At 49.3% G+C, this 19,639-nt stretch overlaps 1 protein-coding gene across 7 annotated transcripts in view; it reads right to left on the bottom strand.

Moving 5' to 3' along the window:
• Positions 1-18,691, bottom strand: part of PPFIBP1 (PPFIA binding protein 1) — a 119,446-nt gene extending 100,755 nt beyond the window's left edge. For all 7 annotated transcript variants that reach the window (XM_040594767.1, XM_040594765.1, XM_040594766.1 and 4 more), the window contains exon 1: positions 18,590-18,691. The gene's annotated coding sequence lies outside the window, so the exon portion shown is untranslated. The remainder of the gene's footprint in view (positions 1-18,589) is intronic.
• Positions 18,692-19,639: the final 948 nt, after the last annotated feature.

Genomic DNA, 19,639 nt, shown 5'->3' on the forward strand with positions numbered 1-19,639 from the left:
AGAGGCTCTCCCTGCCGCATGGCCATCCCACCACTCTCCTGCTCCAGCCTGCCCAGCCAGGGAGAGAGAAGGGCTGCACTGCTGGCAGGCACATCTGGCAAGCAGCTCCCACAGGTGGCCACCAGCTTGGCAGGGCAAGATTGTTCCAGGTTGCATGGGGCAGCAGGGAGATCTGCTGCAACCCCTCGCCAGTCATCCCTCCACCTTTGTTCAGTCTAAATTCAATGGGGCTGATCATCCAGGCAACTGCCTGTGTCAATGCAAACCTAAAGCCCCATATGGTGTTATAGCTGCAATGGCTAGGAACTAATTTTGGCGAAGTGCAGGGCTATTTGGGAAGCAGAGCCAGGAAAATGACAAATAAAGGCCTGTATGATTTGTCTTACTGGTCCTCCCAGTAGCCATTTCATTACATCACTATTTTCCTAACTAACAAGGGTCAAACTATAATTCATGTTATTTTAGATTTACAGTTTCTTTCAAATGAAAGGTACTCTTATGCCAGGAAGAAGCAAAAAGGAGATTTATCTGCCCTATAGATAGTGTAGCAAACAATTCAGAAAGAAAAAACAAAGAAACCATTATTTCTCTAGTCTTTTTAAAAAGGGAGAAAACAGTGAACAAGAAGCCAAGATAATTAGCAGACGGGGGGGTTGGAAAAAAAGAGCGATAAGAGCCTTTATTCCCAGGAAATTCTTTTACAGAATTTAGGAGACTCCAAGTGAGGCAGCTGTACCTCCCGTGACTTGGAGCGTTCAGTTTGGGAGCACAAGGAAGGTCACTGCCTCAGAACAGCTCAGTAGACCCACACTGCGTGCACAGGGAACTCAACTCGGAAATGCACTACAGGAGCAGAGAGATGAACTGAAAGATCCAGTGAGTGCAGGAGTGGAGGACTGCTTATCCAGGAAGCAGTCCTGCAAAGGGCACCTGCTCAAGCTTGTACGCAATAGCAGACTTCTTTCAGGCCTCCAGAGCATAGTTGCAGCAGCAATGGGAGGCAGAAAAGCTCTTTAACAACACACAGTTAAGAGAACACCAACTAGGTAACACACACGTGCTATGCTCACTCCCAGCTTCAGGCAGGCTAGGTATTTTAAGAGACATATTACTAACCAGTAAATTCAGTTCAAGATCAACCACACTGTATTCGCCTGCTTCTTGCTACAAAAAGCATTTGGAATACGACACAGGCAGCTATACACACAATACATTTTATAACACGCACACAGCCCGAGGAACAACACATCATGTATTATTGGTAAGCAACCACTTCTGAGGCAAGACAAACTCTGACCAGCAGGAGAGTAGGGCACAGGGAAAGAAAATTGACAGAACAAGAATGCTAAACTGCTGCAGGACTTAGATAAACAGACTAATTAGCAGAGAGTTCTTCTACATTGAAAAATTAACTCATGCATTGTCCCTAACTTTACCTCCCACCTACATCTTTAATTTGAGCATGGTACTTTTAAAATGGCAGGAGACACAGGCAAAAGTTCGATTAAGCCCATTTAAGCAATACCTAAGCACCAGTGCAGGCAGACAACACTCAGGGATCCCTAAGCCCTCCAAGTTTTCCCTGCTAGTTTCCCACTGCCATGTGCACAAGTACACCGCCATCACACCCTGTGGAAAAATTCAGAAAGCAACACAACTTTAAAATACGTATTTATCTATATCTAAAATAATATTTTAATATATGTAATATAAATTTATTTTTAAAAGTCTGTGTTATATATAAATATAGCAGAGCAGATTCCTTGGCATGCTGCAAGCAGAGCTACTGCTATCCAGAGCAGTATCCTTCCTTCAAAGGATGCCCAGGATCACTTCAGTTCCATTCATTCAAAAGGGGCCAGCTCCACCAGGACACACAGCTGAGACCACCTCTCCTCACAAGCTCTTCTCTTTAGCTTCTCTTCAGGGGAGGGGTGGCGAGAGCATCATTCATTACTTTGCACACACGAGCCTTTCATCACTAGCAGGAGCCAGTATCAAGCTCAATATAAGTGGGCAAGATCACTATGTGCTTAACTCAGTTCTGCAGGACACCAGCAGGAAAAAAAGGTGAAGTTGCCAGTCCCTGTGCAACAGAGGGGGAGGGAACAGTTATGCTTGCCTAGAGCAGGAAGGCATTTCACCCTGAATCGGGATTCCTCGAGTTGGAACCTAGCCAGAAAGCCCAAATAATAGCCCTTCTGCTCACAAAACCTGATGAATCCTGACCATTCACAAGCTGGCTGAAACACAGTTTTAAACTCATTCAAAATACAAGGGGGGGGCGGGGGGGGAAATCCCTCCTTCCATCATCCCGAGAAGATAATAAATCGACGCTTTCTCCTTTCTGGCTTTGACTGTTTTTCATTACTCAGTTCTCCATTCAGTAAATGCTTTCTTCAAAACTGACAAATTTTAAAGTATTGGGCTTTTATGTATATTTGTATACTTCCACCCTGCACATGATGCCATTGGAAACATTTAAGTATTGTATATGCACAGATATGGAAAGTTTGCTTTTACTTGGATTAAGTGCTTGCATTGTTTCTTTGAATCATACAGCTTGTATCTTTTACAGGAAATTAAATTAACACAAAGCATCGTTTAATAATCATAAGAGCTCTCTGACAATTCAATTTGCAAAAAGACAGACCCACATTCTGCATTACAGCAGGTGGTTTGTCAGGCATTTTGACAGAAAATCTTGTTTAAAGCCTTGTCCAGAAATTCAACACCGCCTCGTACTATTCCAGCGACGCAGTCAATGAACAGAAAACAATTACGAGAGCACAGCCAAGCAACCACTCACTCTGTTTGCAGGCGAAGTTGCTTCATAGTTTTAAAATCTGGAAGCCTCTGGGTACCAGCTAACATAATCCAACTGAGCCGCAGTTAGGATCAGCTCCATGAAGGCAAGTTAATACTGATCTGCTTTATTATGTTTTCCTAAAATGAAGCCAGCTCTGCACCGCCAGAGGCCCCAGACTGGCGAAGAAGGGAGCTTGGCAGTTCCACGCCCAAAACCTGCAAGGGGTCCTGGCAGGGACTCCTCAGATCACCTCTGAGGATGCACATGAAAGGGACGAGGGAAAAAGATGCAGAGAAAGAAAGACAGCATCAAGGTGCACAGAGGACTCAAAACAACAAAGAAGCCCAGGGACAAAGGCTGCTACATGCATGGGAGCAGTTGCCCCTACCAAATACATAAAACACAGCCAGAGGCAGCAGCTCAAACCACAGGAAAGCTGTTGCTTTGACATACTGACCTCTCCGTGCACCGCTTGATCACCTGTGCCTCCCTGAAAAGCGTTGCTCCCACTCAGCTGTACAGTCTGCCCTCATGTACTGCAAGAGCTCTGCATGCTATGCAGTCAGACAGCCCCATCGCAGAGGAGCTCAGGATCCAGAAGTAGAAAGACACATAAAAAGCAGGATAGCAAGAAAGCAGTGAAAACGAGGGACACAACATATCCCAGCCTCAGAGGGAAGGAATGACAGAGCTCGGTCTGGCCCCATCCATCTAGCAGCAGCTTCTCCATGAGCACAACCAGATTTTGTGCAAACAGTGAAACAGAGAGCATATTCCAAATAATTATTCCTTAAGGGGGGGGGAAAGAAAGGAAAGATGCATCAAGTAAGGCTTTTGGGACAACTTCTGCTCCCAGGTTCATGAGCTTTAGCCTATTTTTAGTAAGGTGTCTTTACAGATGCCAAAATACCATCTATCCTCCTCCCCTGTGTACATCCACAGCTGGACATTAATCTTCCTCAGCCTGACAGGCAGCATCTGCATTCAGCTTCACAGATGTGAATTACAATAGGAAGTCTCGAGAGGAAGCCTCTTCTCTGGAAATCCAAACACAAGTAGTTAATATGGTCCCACAGTGCCGAGCACACAGCCCATGGGGAAGGAGAGATCCAGAAGTGCAGTCAGAAAGTTCCTTCCTCACCACCGGCAGTATTTCCCCCATCCTTATTCCTAAGCAGCATGCTTGGGGGAAAAAAAAAAAAAAAAAAAAAAAAGAAATCAACATGCATGATTCAAATGCTACAATACAGAATTGCTCCTGTTCTCCAATACAGGCATCGTTAGCACACAGGATCATGGCTAAGAATCAGTGTTTCACTTGGAAACTGCCTCTCCTCAGACATCACAGCTCTGCAGAAAGCCTGCAGGTCTGTTCACATCCACCAGATCAACACAACCTCTGCGCGGGCAGGAGAGGCAGCCAGACCATGCAGGCGCTGCTTTCCGGTGGAGAAGCACTGCTGTGCTCTCGTGCTGACCTGCAGTTTCAAACTCCGAGGCAGTATCCATCCTTCCTCGCTCGCAGCCCCACAAAGAAGCAGGCGCTGTTGCAAACCCTCCAGAGAAACAGACTGCTCTGACTGTTCAAAACCCAGAGTAAACTGGACTGTAAAATTACACTGGTCCATCTCTTGCATCCACTGCTCTTTGACAGCAGCACACCTCCCAGAGCATGCACATTTTTGTACGCTTTTTGTTCTTCACAGGGCCTAAAAACCTCATTGGGAAAACTGTGCCCACTCCACAGACACAAACCAGCAAAGCCCCATGCCTCTGAGAGCTGACCCCAACTCAATCCAGGGAAAACCACCCCAGCCTCCAAGGCCGTCCTTAATGCCATCACTGCTGGGAAGTCCACCGTCCCCTCACACCAGTGCTGGGAAAAGGGGACAAGGGCCAGAGCTCCAGCAACACTTTTTCCTGCTATCATGGTTAGTGCCAAGCTCCCCATTGATAGTTGGGCCACCAACCAACCTCCAGCATTCCCTGTCCCCCACAAAAGGCTCTGCAGCAAGGGCAGGGCTGTCACCCACCCACCCAAAGGCTGCCCCGACCAGACTGTTTTCCCCTACTTTCCGCATCCCTGCAGAGCGGGGGGGAAGCGGGCATAGCAGAACAGTGCGGAAAACCCTGTCACGTAGGCAAACCAGCTCCAGTGCGGCCCACGTTAGCAGGGCACGCAGCCTGAGCTCTCCCTCCTCCACAGGGAGGCACGTGCAGGTCCACAACCACAGATTCACCCTGAGCAGGCCCACGTTTTGTTTAGCTGCTTTATCCCCAGCACCCCACTGACTCTCTGGACCCACAGTGCTCTCCCATGAACCTGCCTCGTTTCTCGCAAATGCCTACGCAATGAGCTTGGTGTATTGGCTTGCCTCAAAACTTCATCAAGCCTCGTAAAGGCGCAGCAAACTTTTGGAGAAGGATTCACTTTTCATTCGTCACTGTCTCAAAGCTATGCAACAAGCTGAGTCTGTGCTGTAGCCTCCTGTTTATCATGGAATGAGTTAACGCAGTTTAATTTGGATTAATTTCATGTGTGGCTTCTATCAGACCCTGGAGAACCTTTGGCTGCCCTCACACTTCTGTATAAACATCAACTAGATCCAGGCATGAGGCTTTAGATACAGAAGGCAAAACCTTCGCCTTGAAGCTTTGCAGCACAAGCGAGACAAGAAGGATTAAAGAAAGGACACCACAAACTACAGCACTCTGAATTTCCTTGTGTGCCCACAGGAGACAGCGGGTGACGGTACAGAGGGCAGGGATGAGTAGACGATGGACCCCATGGCGGGTGCAGGACACATAAGGAGCATGTCCTCCAGCAGGGCCCACGGAGGTACCCAAGGGTCACACACAGTGCAGCTGCTGAGGCCACTCTTCCTCTCCGCCATGCTCAGGAGGGGCCAAGAGGACAGGGGACACTGGCTCCAGCCAGGCAGCAGCACAGCGATGTAGGATAGCAAGACAGACAGCTGCCACACCAGGGACGACCAGCTAACTGAGCACATGCAATCCAAAACTTCACAGCCTGGAAGGGTCTTTTTTGTTATGGCAAGCAACTGTATTTTGGACTGTGCTGTTGCAACTTTGACTTTGTGAATTCTAACTCCTTGAGCCAGCAGGGTCACCTGCTCTGCAGCTGTTGGCTCTGGAGAAGCTCTCACCAACCAACAAGCCCACCTCTACCCCCATCAGCCCAGCCCAGCACCCCATACACTCCCTGGGGGGCCTGTTTCCTTGCCCCTCACATCCACATCCAAAGATTTCAGCGGCAGAGACCCCACCACTCCCCCCACGGAGGTGGGGGGCAGTACCAGGATGTCCTCCTCCCTTCACCAACCATCTCCCTAACAGCTTGCCCAGACAAAAGGGACAACTGCAAAGGGATCTCCACTTGGGCCATCATCGGGTCTCCATCCCCATTAACCCCTCTCTTTCCAGAAAAACATGGCAAGTTGGACAATGCAAAGCTGAGTTCTCACTAGAAGCAAAAGTGGGACTTTCATTGCCTCTAGCAGGTATGTCACGCATTTTTATTTCTCGCTCTCCTTACATCTTACCCACAAACAGCCCAATGTCTTCGGGCAAAGAGATAGCAAACCCAATGAGGCTCAGAGGAAAAGTGGTAGGGTCCCATTCTTCCTTTCAAAGAGAAAAACAGAGACAGACCTGCCACACGCCTGCGCCTCCCCTTGCTCCTAAATCAGCTCTGCAGAAGCTACATGAACACAGCTGGATCTAAGAAAGGGAAACGTTCCTCACCACATGCAACAGTAAAGCCAGGCCCTCATTACCACTGCCATAGAAAAATGATCCAGCACATTTAGTAAGAACAGGAATTAATCGCAATATCACAGCCAAATTCCAATTTAGCATCAGCAGTCCAGCTGGATACACTGTCCTAAACAACCAGCTAGCCAATCCTAAACTATTAGCACACGTGTTTTAGCTTCCCCACCCCCTTAGTCCATCCTCTCTGACAGAGGTGCTGTGATACATCAGTATATCAAGGCAAGTCCCTACAGAAACATCATCCTGCTTCAACTGCTTCGGCATTTACAGATGCCTGACAGTAAGCTTAGCCTTGCCTAAATGTGGCAGACCTAACTCTACGGCCTGTTGTTTTCATGCCGTGCCCCAAAGCGAACAGAGCGCGTAAGGCACAGATGCACGCCAAGCACAACCTCACATACGTCTTGACAACTGCATTTTCATACCAGTGCTGGGTTTCTCTACGAGCAAAGTGACTTTTCAGGACAGCACAGGGCAGCATGTCAAACAGCTTCCCTTCACGGAAGCACAACAGGGCGAGACATTTGTTGCAAGAAACTTAAAAGACATGGCATCCACAATATTTGTTCATTGTATCTCCACGATATTTTTCGCCACTTAACAAATAAAGTATCATTTACATCAAAGGCAAGATTTCCAGTTGGAGGTTATTTACTTTCACCTCAATCACAGCAGCTCTGGCAAGCTAAGTCAAGATGCAGATGATGTACAAACCAAGCAGCAAGTGCTTGCATGCTGGGAACTGTTCAAACAGGAATAATTCAATCTTTTTGTAGTCTCACCCCAGCTAATTTGCCACAAGCTGTCTCTTTTCAGATGCTACATGAAACACAAGAAAAAAACCAAGCTGGATTAAGCTGGTATATTTACAATCAGCTAATCTACTAAGTGTTCAGGTCAGTTCGTTTTCTATGTAAAACTAATTAATGTTTTTCAGCTTCACAGGGTTAAAGTAACAAAAATTTAGTGTAGTAACCAAACACTTATCACTGGACAAGCGCGCAGCAATTACTTAACCAATGCAAACGATTTTCAGTTTGCATGCAAGGAATGTATGGGATAATTGTAGGGCACTCTCTTCCACCAGCATTTTACAAGTACCTTTTAGGTAGCTATGGAGACGTTACAGCCCTCTTCATTTTGCTGTCATAACCAGACAGCTATTGATTTCTTTGTAAAATTCCTTGGAAGAGTGGGGAAGGAAGGGGGAGTTTTAAGTACCACAAGGTCTGAGAGCAAGAAGCTGAAGAAAATGGAAACAGATTTCAGATGGAGACAGCAACACGGAGGCAGCCTTGAACTCCAGGTCCTGCTTTAGTGCTTCTGCAAGTAAGGACATAAACATACACCGCTATATAGCATGCAGGCAACAGAGGGACAGCCTCCCAACCAGCTGCAAAAGGAAAAACATTTCTAGCTGCCACCACCATCATCCTGCACAAAAGGAGGCACTCTCCAAGGGCGTGCTGCGGTTTTGCTCCGACACAAAGCTCTCTGGAGACACAGCAGGACTCCATCCTTGCAGTCATGTGCTGGGCTAGTCCTCTCTCCCTTTAGGCATCCTCAGCAGGCCTTGCAGGTCAGTACCTCCTCTCCACCCTCCCCAGGCATCACAGCCTTGCGACAGACGACAGACGACTGGTCAAAGGATCCTGCACTTCACCCTCCTTCCAACAGCAGCTCCAGAGCTTGCTGTAAGCTAAGCAAATGCTGGTCCTCAGCAGCCAATTCTACCACGCTGCCCAAAATGATTCTGAGAGAAATGCCTTTCACCATATTGACACCTTTATGATCAAACACTTCTGTGTGTGTGGATTAAAGATCACACATCATGATGAGTCTGAAACCTGAGATACTGACCAGGAAAACACTGTGTCACACAGATAAGGATGTGCAAATAATTATGAATTTAGATCCTGTTCAGAAACTCCCTCAGTAATGAGAACAACAGATCAGGCTCCTAACAGATTTTTCCCTTTGGATAAAACAGAAAGGAAAGCCTGTTCAACCAAAACATTTTTCTTAAATTCACCTTAGACCCAGTCACAATAGAGCCAGAACCTGCAGAATTATCTCTATCACCAAGCTGCAGGAAGTTTACGAGCACCACCCTGAAAACAAATCTCAATCTTCTCATCACCACACTGCATTTAAAGCCTCACGGCTGCTCACCAAAAGGACGTTCTCAAGCAATATTGCAAACGGAGAGAGAGCAAGCAAGATGCGGCTGCTTCAGAAACATTTGCACCTATGACAGACCCATTACTACTCCTTTCAGGTAATGTCCATCCATCTATGCAACTATATCATCAATACTACTTTGTTAATTCGTGTGAAGGCTTGGAAGTGGGGAAGGATTAATCACCCTTTACGCTCTCCAAGAAGCCAGCTGTGGAGTGCCACTACCACTCTCGGGGCATACCAGTGCCACCAGCTGCAATGGGTGGAAGCACTTTGACTAGACAGCACACATATGCTTTCACCACTCAGCACCAGTCAGGTTGGCCCACATTCACAATGCCCTGGTCACAGCTTTGCCACATACTTCTGCAGCCAGCCAGAGGGGCAATGCCATGGGGTGGCCCCAGGACTCACCTCATCCCACAGCCAGCTGCTCCCAGGTGTTCCTGCCACCCCAGCACCACGCACAGCATCCCAGTTTCACAGCAGCACCATGAAATCTGGTGGCGTGCCCCACCAGGTGCCAGAGGTATGCCATGCGACTGCAGCAGCCCCGTGCTGTGGGGCACAGCCCGGCCTCAGGTGCTGTTGCTGAACAGCTACATGCCTCCCCCTGGAGCACTGCAGGGGGAAGGGGGCACATCTGCACCCCTGACCCAGCAGCATCTTCCCATGCACTCAGAGCATGGAGCCACGCTGCACACACCTCCTTGGGTTCCCCCACCAACACAGGCTCCAGCCCTCCCAAGCAAGGGTGGTGGGAAGGGATGTGCACTCCCCCACCACGTCCAAATCCCTGGCAGTGCTACATACCCCAAGGATACCCCAAAAAACACATTTCTGTCCAGCATCATCAGAGGTTGCAGTGGTTCTACGCAGCACTACTCAGGAGGCCCAACACCAGCTCCAGGGTGAATAAGGAAACCTCTGAGAGGATACTTCTGGTTAGGACCTGTTAATTACATGTTTCACATCCAAGGGAAGGTGTAGACCAAGGTAAGGCACTATATGCTCTTTCTAGAGGAGGAGGGGGAAAAAAAGAACAAAACCAAAAAGCAAACAAACAAAAACTATGAAATATAGGAAAATATCCCAGCCTAAGACAAGAAATTCTTCTTTACTGAAATAAGAAAAATAAGTTTAGAGCCAAATTAAGCTTAGGCAAGAAACATAAATATGCATTTCTGAACATTCCCGTGATGTTTCCTTTAGAAATATAACAAATTAGAAGTGCTGTCACAAGTTAAATGAGCTTCAGTTAAGTGGAGAAAAAAAATGCTGATGGCTCTAAGATCCAGCTGACAAGCCTTTTCAGGTCTGCTCTGAACCAAAACCAACTTCCCAGAGATTTTAATTAAAAGTAAAGAAATAGTCTCCTTTGCTTAATCCTGTTTTGGAAGCTGGACAGAGGACACTACCACAAAGCCAGCACCTGAACCCACCAGGAGGCATCTAGCTACCATATGCCTTTCCTGGAGATTACTTGCTCAACACACCCACCTCCTCTCGAAGAAGACCTTTGCTCCACTCTGCATACAGCTGCAGGCAGGAATTGGGGAACGCTCCATGTGCCTTGGCTGCTCTAACATGTCCTGATACTTCGCCCTCTCTGTAAGCCACTAACCCACTGAAATTGTCTATAATGCACACCCCGTTCCAGAAGAACGGCCATTTGAACTTGGATCTTGAAAGAAGCCACCAAGGACGGCTACTTCAGCCTCCAGCTGCAACATGAACGCCCCCTGCCTCACAGCACAGAGGTCCCCAGCAGGTAAGTTACACTTGTCAGCCATGGCGTACATTTTCAGTGTCCCAGCATTTTGGGAAGCATTAAATTTTTCTCTGGTTCTTAAAAAAAAGGATCTCAACATACCATCCCTCCTCTCTCATTTAACAAAAGTTTATCAGATACTTCCAGTGCAGGAGAGAGAGGAAAAAGGCTCCAAGCTGAGCAGCACAGGGAGCACAGCCATCAGACCACTACCTCCCACCATAAAGTGTGTTTTCCAGCTTGGACGTTTGGATAGGGAAACCAATGCAGGTCCCAGCCCAGAAATGCTTCCTGCTCCTACACAGCCACAACCTCATGCACAGCCCAGCCTTTGCCTCCCGCCGCACCCTGCACACAGCAGCTCCGGGAGGCAGCACACCCCACCAGGCAAGCTCCCAACACTCCTCTGGGACGGACAAGATGAACCCATGCCACACTTTAGCACAGGTTTATAAACCTAAACCAGGGTGGTAAGAGGAAACACTTAGAATCCACAAGAAAAGCTTCCAAAATAAAGCAAACCAACACAATCACATGGCTGACATCTATGAATTACCCATTCACACTCAAGCTGAATTCCCAATAGACTACATGCTCCCTCTCCTTGCCAACACCTTGTCTCCACAGGACTCCTTCCATATGACTACCTGATCCAAGCCTAAGGGAAAACAGATTCTGGCAGTCTCCATATGTCAAGAGTGATTTTTATAAACCCACCCTAGCTGTGTCCTTGCAAAGCTGTAGAGAACACAAGAACATAAGTGCTACAACCGCGTGGGATAGTAACGATTTTCAGAAACACAGAAACAGCTCAGTGCTTTTTTTACAATGAAGATACTTTTCCTCACCTGCTTTTCAAGGCAGACATTAATCATCATCTTCTCACTCGGCAGAACCTTAAATTGATCTTACAAACACCTTCACGTGCCAACCTCATGATGCCCAACAACATGGAGACCAAAGGGCCTGCATGCTCTTTTCTCCACCCTTTACACTCCCTGTGATCTGGGTTAGTGTAAATAGCTCATCTCTTTCAATAGTACTTACACTCTTCCCGTGTTTCACAAAGGGTGTGTTTCTGCCTAAACATCATACACTGGCTATAGCTAGTGAGTACACATACTTTAGAGCAGGGGTCCTCAAACCTTTTAACCAGGGGGCTGGCGCACGGATGAAGTGGCAGGCAGTCATCTGCGGCTGCTTGGTTTCCCCCCCAACCCCCAGCGGGGGGGGGGCGGGGGGCAGGATTGAGGACCCTGGGGGGCCGTATCCGGTCCACAGGCCGTAGTTTGAGGACCCCTGATCTAGAGAGAAAATATCAAGTCAAGACTTCCATAAAACACCAACCTAGACTTTCTGGATTATTCTGGATCCTCTGAATGGACTTGAAGTTCCCTGAACTCTGGAGGTAATCTGAAATTAAATTTTGCTCAGATCAAGACCCACGCTGTGGAAAGACACTCAGCAGCACAGAACAGACAGTTTAAGCACACTCAGCAAACCCAGCACATCCTCAAAGCACCTGACATACTGCAAGAACCTCGGATGAAGCTCTGTGCATGTAGCACCCATCCTCCTCCTGCCTTCTACCTGCATTGCCCCTGGGACAGCAGGCAGCCAGCAGTAAACCACAGGCCACAAAAACTACCGTGAACAGCACACAGCCTGCGAGCCAGGGCTTGGTCACTTCTTTAAGCACAAGTGTGATCATAAACCTTAACCGCACCTTACTGCTGCAGACAGAGAAACCAGCTCTGACGTTTTTGCCAAATTCTGCATCAAGGGGCAAAGGCCAACAGAACAGCCTCCAAGTCACTCACCGAACCACTCTTCTTTACAGCAAGGAAAGACATTGTTATCATTAAGGACCTTCCTTCTGAATTTTAGAAGTTGGCCTGAAATCCTTGGGACTCACACTGAGCTACGCTGAACTCCTTGGCCCATGAATGTCCAACCACAAAGCTGGGAGAGAACCAGACTCCCATGACCATGCCCGCTGACAGAGCACATGGACAGCTGTGTGCACAGCTGCCGCGGCATCAACAAACAGCACCGCCCTTCCTTATCCCCAAAAACAGATCCTGCTGCTGGTTTGGTAAATGCATGTGTGTTCTTGCTTCTGTCTTTCACAAAAGAGCACTTACAGGGGAAAGATTTGAAAACGAGGAGGTTGGGGAGTTATTTGTTGGGCAGTTTGTTTGGTCTTACAGTATTAAAGCTATCTTTCTGTTACCAACCAAAAACTGCATACACTCTGTCTCCCTTCACAACCACTATAGTGTCCGTAAACTATTTTGGGATTATATTCTACACTCATATATAAAATATACACCGTTATTTTTTCCCTAGATTTTTTGTTTCAGAATTGATCAGTCTGAAAAAAGGCATGAAGGACCAAATCACTACCATTTCCTCTTACTTTGACACGTTAGAGAAGAAAATAAAACTGTTCTCCCAAATCTGTCACATCTAGAGCCAGGACAACCCTTTGATTTAAAATAGCTGATTCATGCTAGTAGTTTTCAGATTTTTCCAATCTGAGACAATTAGACAGCTGTCTTTGACAGCACAAAGATTCTCCAGTTTAGAGTTCAGATGCTGCAACAGCCGTCTCAAATCTCAGCCTTAAGTTATCCACTAATATTTAGCAAAAAGCCTATAAAGAAAGATGCAAGTACAAATCAACATTTGGATCAGTGTACTGGATCTCAGAGCCTTCTGTTCACAGGTGGCATTCAATGGGATTTTATTCATGCAAGAGTTACAACACTATGCCTATGATTACCGTCAAGATGTATGCAAATGGCTGCTTAAAGTGACATTTTTTTGTTATTTTTATCTTACCTCAAAAACCACAAGCCAGAGACTGCTTAAATGGCCTCTGGTCCTTGTTCTTTGACACAACTCGCACTGCTTAATGATGCAGAATGGTAGAAGGGAAAGTGAGCATCCTTACCTTAACACAAACTAGGACAGAGGTTTCCAGACCAGTGCTAGACAGAAGATTTGTCTCCCTGCCCAGGTACTCTCGTGTGATATGGGGGAGCCAGGCTTTTGCATTGCCCAGCAGTTTTAGCAAGATTTCAACTTGCACCATGCTTTTGAAGAAAGAGAACCATTCTTCACCGGGGCCATTCCTCATGGTCCTGAGACAACATACGGGAGAAGATGCAACATGCAAGGCACGAGAGTAAGATTTAACAATGTTCCCCCCACAGAGCTCCTCTAGAGAAGAGTGCTCTGATAAAGCATGAGCTCTACCAGCCTGGAAAGGCCAAGTGCTCAGCAGGAAGAAAGCACAGGACTCCCACTCAGGGGATACATCAGGTATGCGAGGCCGTACTGCACAGCCAAAGCCCTTCCCAAGCTCTCCACCTGCCTCCCCCATTAATGATGAAGTGACCCAGACAGGGGCAAGCAGAAGAAAAGCTATAGCTGTGACTAGCTGCAAGACCTGTATCTAAATATATTTCCACAGAGAAAAGAAATCAGCTCTTTACATAATTGGTTTATCTTGGCCTTTTGACAGAAACAGAAGCACAGCCATTGGAAAAAGGATAAAGCTGTAACCCACCACACTTTCTTCATGTACAGCAGAAGTCACAGAGGAACAAAGTACTCTGGAAGCTAAAGGATATCAGGAAATCATATATGCCCATAGCAAGGGCAATACACATCATGGGCAAGCAACTGCAAATCCAGTGTGATGACTGAATTATTAACGGAAAAATCCAGCCTTTAAGCAGAAATAAAGTACTATCTTGGCAGCAAACACTACTGGAAAAATAACAAATGGCCACTATCCTCAGCCTGAGCTGAACCAACACACAAGTCATTGGGGGGGGGGGGGGGGGGGCGAGGGGGGGCTGGAAATGTATGCATTGTTCCCTGCGTCTCAAGGTGTGTTCACAGCTGAGCAAGAAGACACGCAAAGCAAAGATCCCACCAGAAACACAGCAAGACAGGTGTTATGACTTAGCATGGTCATCTGCTGAAGTTGGAAACATGTAACAACTGCAGATAACAACACCATGGCAAGAGAAGAGAAACACCATCCTGTACAAAAGAAAGACCAAGCTTTAATTCTGAATTGGATGCCGACTTCTCTACACACCGAGCAAGAGAAATAATCTCTCAGGAGTAACATGGAGCCTTTCCTATGTTATGCCAAGATTAATGCCTGCAAACTTGCGGTTTTCAAAGAGCTATTTAAACAGTAAACTTCACCAATTTCTGAAGCTGCTGTTAAATGGCCACCCTTTCTCCATTCACTGTTCACCTGTTCAGCTGTCAACTCCCCAGCCCTAACAGTCAGTTTCCTACCGAGACACAGGGAAGGCTGATGCCCTTACTACTCAAAACTGAAAAAAAGTCAGCACCAATGCAAAGACTGATAAAGGAAGAGACAGTGTACCCGCTGAGGAGACACTGTGACACAGTTAGACTCTGAGCACACAAACAAAATTACAGTATGTCAAGACAGGGTAGGAATTTATATTAGAGGCTAAATAAATGCTAAATAAATGTCTGGGTATAAACACCAACAGTAAACACGAGGCAAGGCAATGTAGTTTACCTCTCCTGGGTTGGATCCAAAAGCAAAGTCGCTAACGGGATCTCACAGTTACAGATGGGGGAGGGGGGGTACTATTCAGCCCAAGTGGTACGGGTAGGTAGCAACAGGAAGGTATGAGTGGTTTTATTTATGAAGGTATTAAGTGGTTTTATGTATTCTTAATGCACTGCTGTATGCACAGGCTGCTCACAAGAAGAGTGAGCACAACAAAACCCACCTGAACCTTCCAATAAACCTGTTCCTTACATTTATAAGTTTACAGACATGGCTTGGCCAGACAGAAATAGGTCAGATCATTATTGTACAGCTTTAAAGCAGCAACATAACTTGAGTTTCGCTTTGAAGCCTGAATTTAACAGAGGTAAGTACGAGAAGAACCTGTCTCAGGTATACCAACCTAACTTGCGTATCACCATTTATAAGCTCAGCCAGAGGTTACCAGCACCTTAAGGAAGAGCACGCAAATTCAGCAGCAGGACAGGGGCTTTACTGACCATCTCTAACACAGGAATTTCCAGGATGCTCCATTACCTCCCTAAATCTAGCCTATTTGGGCTCCTACTTTCTCTGTTGAAAACTACTGCAGATTAGTGGACTTTCCAGTCACAGGTATTTATTTTTCGTGCTGCTCTTGCCCCACGCCAAGAGTCAGATACATTTTTTCACCATCAGTACCGGATTTGTGATCTGACCAGCTCTCCATGCTCCCTGCGCCTTCACAGAAAACACATAAAGCAAAGCACAACAAAGAAAATTAGTTATTCAAACGAGTTCACAGCAACGCTACCTTGTAATGAGTACAACAAAGGTATATTTTGATGTGATCACACCACTGTCAAGAAAGTTACTAAATCTTCTTTGGTTTTAAACCTCTTCAGGGGAAGGAATTTCCCTTCACTGAAACTGCTCCTTGAAGCAGTGAAAGACAGAAACCACAGAAACCCCTTTTGGATGGATTCGAGACACAAAACCTCCTGAAGGATGCTGTACCATGCACCTCGTAACAGGCAGCACCGCCTGTCCTCAGGCCATCCAGACCTGACCAGTGAGCAGGGACCAGACTTTGTCCTCCTCATCACTAGCAAGAAATGGGACCAGACAGGCTGGCAGCACCACCTGGGAACCTCAGTCTCCCGGGAATGGCTGTAATTTCAGGAATGTTAACAATTATCCTCATGTTGACATGTCACAAGCAAAGTCTCCCCATACATCTCCACAGGCATTTTCCTCAGGACTCCATTACTTCCTGCAACATCTTTTACACTGCACAAGCAGCACAACCCAAAACGGAAACAGGATTTGCATTTAAGTAGGGGGAAAAAAGATGACATGCACCACAGCTTTCTGCCCCGTATGATATCCCTGACTTCAAGGCACTCCACCCTGCATTTCACGGACAAGCAGAAACGTTACTCGCTCATTTTTTCCAGAGCATGGATCTGCTACAGACACATGCGCACAGGACAATCAACTTAAGCGTTCTTCAGCAGAACTCTTAAACCCAGAATTAATCCAGCAAACAGCTGAAAACCCAGGGCAAAACTCGCCAAAACTGAAGAAGTGCTTGAATCTGGACCTATGCATTTGGACTCGGGTTCTCGCGCTTACCTCATTTAAGAGGGTTAGTAGCTGCTCAATACCTAACAGCACCTTGTTCAAAGGCAGCGTGCCTCAAAGCAGGAGCAATGCTGCTGAAGAGGGAACCCGCTCCAAAGGGCCCCACTCCACAGCCAGGCAAACAGGTGGAGCTCCCACTGCCTTCAGGGAGGAGAGAAACATCAACCTCATACTCTCGGCACAGGAACACCAACCTTAACTTATGAGCTACGCAGCATGCCATTGACAGGCATTCTCACCAGAAAACTGAACAACTCCCTCTGCTTTTAGGAGCTGATCTATCTCATACAGCTTTTCAAGAAACTGCAATAAATCCTATTGTCAAAACTCCCGCGGGACAGGTACTAAGCCAAACTAGGGAGCACTTCGGCTCTTAATTTCTTACTGATGTGAAGAAGCCGAGAGGCCAAAATGCTTGCTGCATTCGGAACTGAGAGCTTAGCAAGATTTCAGTTTTCCTTAGTTTCCTGGATGCCTCTTGAACTGACCTGCCATGCTGCCTCACTGAGCACGCTGGTTTTAGTGAAACCCATACTCACGGTTTTTATTATAATTACAAGTCCCTTTTGTCCTTCACAAATGTAAATCCTCAAGCTATAGCTGCTACCTTTAGCAGAAGCCGTAAAGCTGGAGCTGGCACACTGGAACATCTTCCTCTCCGATACTTGATCATGTAAGCATGGAGAATATTCTCACTCTGTGACCCATTTTTGCTGTTTACTTTTTGGAATGCAGAGACACTCGGTATTGCTCAATCGTGCTGCCATTGCAATACATACCAGAGCTTACACATTGTGCTGTTGGTAGTATCTGTGCTTGGGCCAAAATAAGGAAAGCCAGCAGAGTCTCTGAAGGCTCAGACAGAGCCAAGCCTGAGCCCTAAACACTTCATCTGTATTTTTGCACAAGATCGGCAGCACAGCACTTTCCACGACATAGCACGCACATGTTGTTACACCACAGCGAAGCATTTAACACTGAAGCTTATTCCCCCCCCCCAACAGAAATAACTATGTAGGTGCAAAGCACATTTTTACTGCTACAGCTGCACCTCAGCCAGGGTGTGAGCTGGCACTGCTATTTCAGCCTTTAGAAGTCACAGACTTAGAAGAAATAATTACAGGATGTGAGAACCCCAGGCCTTAAATCAGAGCAGCTTTGTCAGTCCAAGATAAAACTCACAACCGAAGTTTCGCGGTACTTGTGACTGAAGCGTCCTACTAAAGCCTGGAAAGATCAAACCGGAGCCGACCTCTCCCCAAAAAGTCCCTAAAAGCGACGTCAGCGTCTAAGTCGCAGCGGGTCAGGAGCTGATTACCGACCCTCCCTCCGAAACTGCGCTTCTCCCCCCTCCCTGCTCGGCTGCACCGAGCGCGGCGCGGGAGCACCCACCCGCAGCCCGAGGGCCGGGAGCGGGCCGGTGCCTGCCGGGCCCAGGGGGAGCCCTGGCCGCACCCCCGCCAGCCCCGAAAGCGGCCCGCGGCCCGCTCCCCGCTGCCGCACGGCGCTCGGGGGACCCGCGGCGCTGGGCGCACGGCGGACTCCCAGCCCACGCCTGGAGCGCCCGGCGCCCGCTCCCCGGGGGGACCCCCGCGGCCCCCAGGCGGGGCAGGCGGCCGGGGCCCATGGCGGCGGGGGTGGGGAGGGGAGGGGCCCGCCCCGCTGCGGCCCGCACGGCGCGGCAGGAGCCGTCGGTGCGCGCTGCCGCCCGCGCCAGGCGGCCGTGGGGAAGGGCGCGGCGGGGGCTCTGCCCGCCGGGACACAAAGTTGCGGCAGTCGGGCTCGGTTCGGTTTCGGACGGCGGGGCCGGGCCCCGGGGGCGCCCCGGCGCGAACCTTACCTGCGCCCAAACCCCGGCGGGCCCTCCCGCGGCGGCCGCGCCTCCGCCTCTGCCGGCTCCGGGCAGCCCCCGCCGCCGTCCGGTCCGCGCCGCTCCGCCGCCCCGCCCCGTCCCGGCCGGCCCCGCCTGCGCCCCGCCCTGCACCGCCCGCGGCCCCGCCTCGCACACGGCGGCCGGGACCCAGCGGGGCCGCGCCGCGCCGGGCCGCGCCGGGCGCTCGCCTCGCTCCCCGCCCCGGGGCTGGGCCTCCCCGACGGGGCGGGCGGCAGCGCCGGGCCGGGCCGGCGCCCTGATTGGGCCCGACGACAGTCACTCGGCGCCGCCGGCGGGCGGAGGGCGGGGCAGGCTCGGCGCCGGACCCGGGCCGCCCCCCCCCGCGGCCCATCAGCCTCGGCCCGACGGGAGCCTCCGGAGGCGCTGCCCGCCGCCGCTCCCGGGGCCCCGGGTGGGGGCGGCCTCCCGCCGGCGGGGCTGCCCGGCGTCGGCTGCGAGCCCCCGAGGTCGCTGAGCCCCCCTCGGGGGAACAGCCCGGGGTGCCCGGTGGCCTTCCCGCCCCCGCCCCGTGGCTGCCGCCCTCCTTGCCCACCTTCGCGCCTCGGGGTCCGGCCCCCGGCTGGGCTGAAGCAGCGTCACCCCCCCAGACGGCTCCTTGGGGAGGGAGGGAGGCTGGCCACGGCCCGAGAAGCCAGCGAGGTGCCGCAGCGGGAGGCAGAGATCACACCGACGGGCGCCCGCCGTGGGGCCGGGTGTGCTCCATCAACTGCCTGGTGCCCACCCCAGTAAAACCAGCCAGGCCTGTGCCTGTTGCATGGCAAAATGGTCGGCGGAGGCCTCGGTGCTCCTCCAGGAGCCGAGCCACACAGCTGGTGGACCTGGGGGCTCGGTTTGGCAGCCAGGTCCAGCCAACTAACTCTTGGCTTTGTATTGACTCAAAACTTTGTATTTATTTACTTCAGAGCTCTTCATCCCATCTTCTCTGCAAAGGCAGAGTTAGACAAAACTCTTCAGGTAATGTTTTTGTTCATGGAAAAAATGATTTGGTTGTATTTC

This window comes from Falco naumanni, chromosome 5, assembly GCF_017639655.2.
Source record: "Falco naumanni isolate bFalNau1 chromosome 5, bFalNau1.pat, whole genome shotgun sequence".
Classification (NCBI taxonomy): domain Eukaryota; kingdom Metazoa; phylum Chordata; class Aves; order Falconiformes; family Falconidae; genus Falco; species Falco naumanni.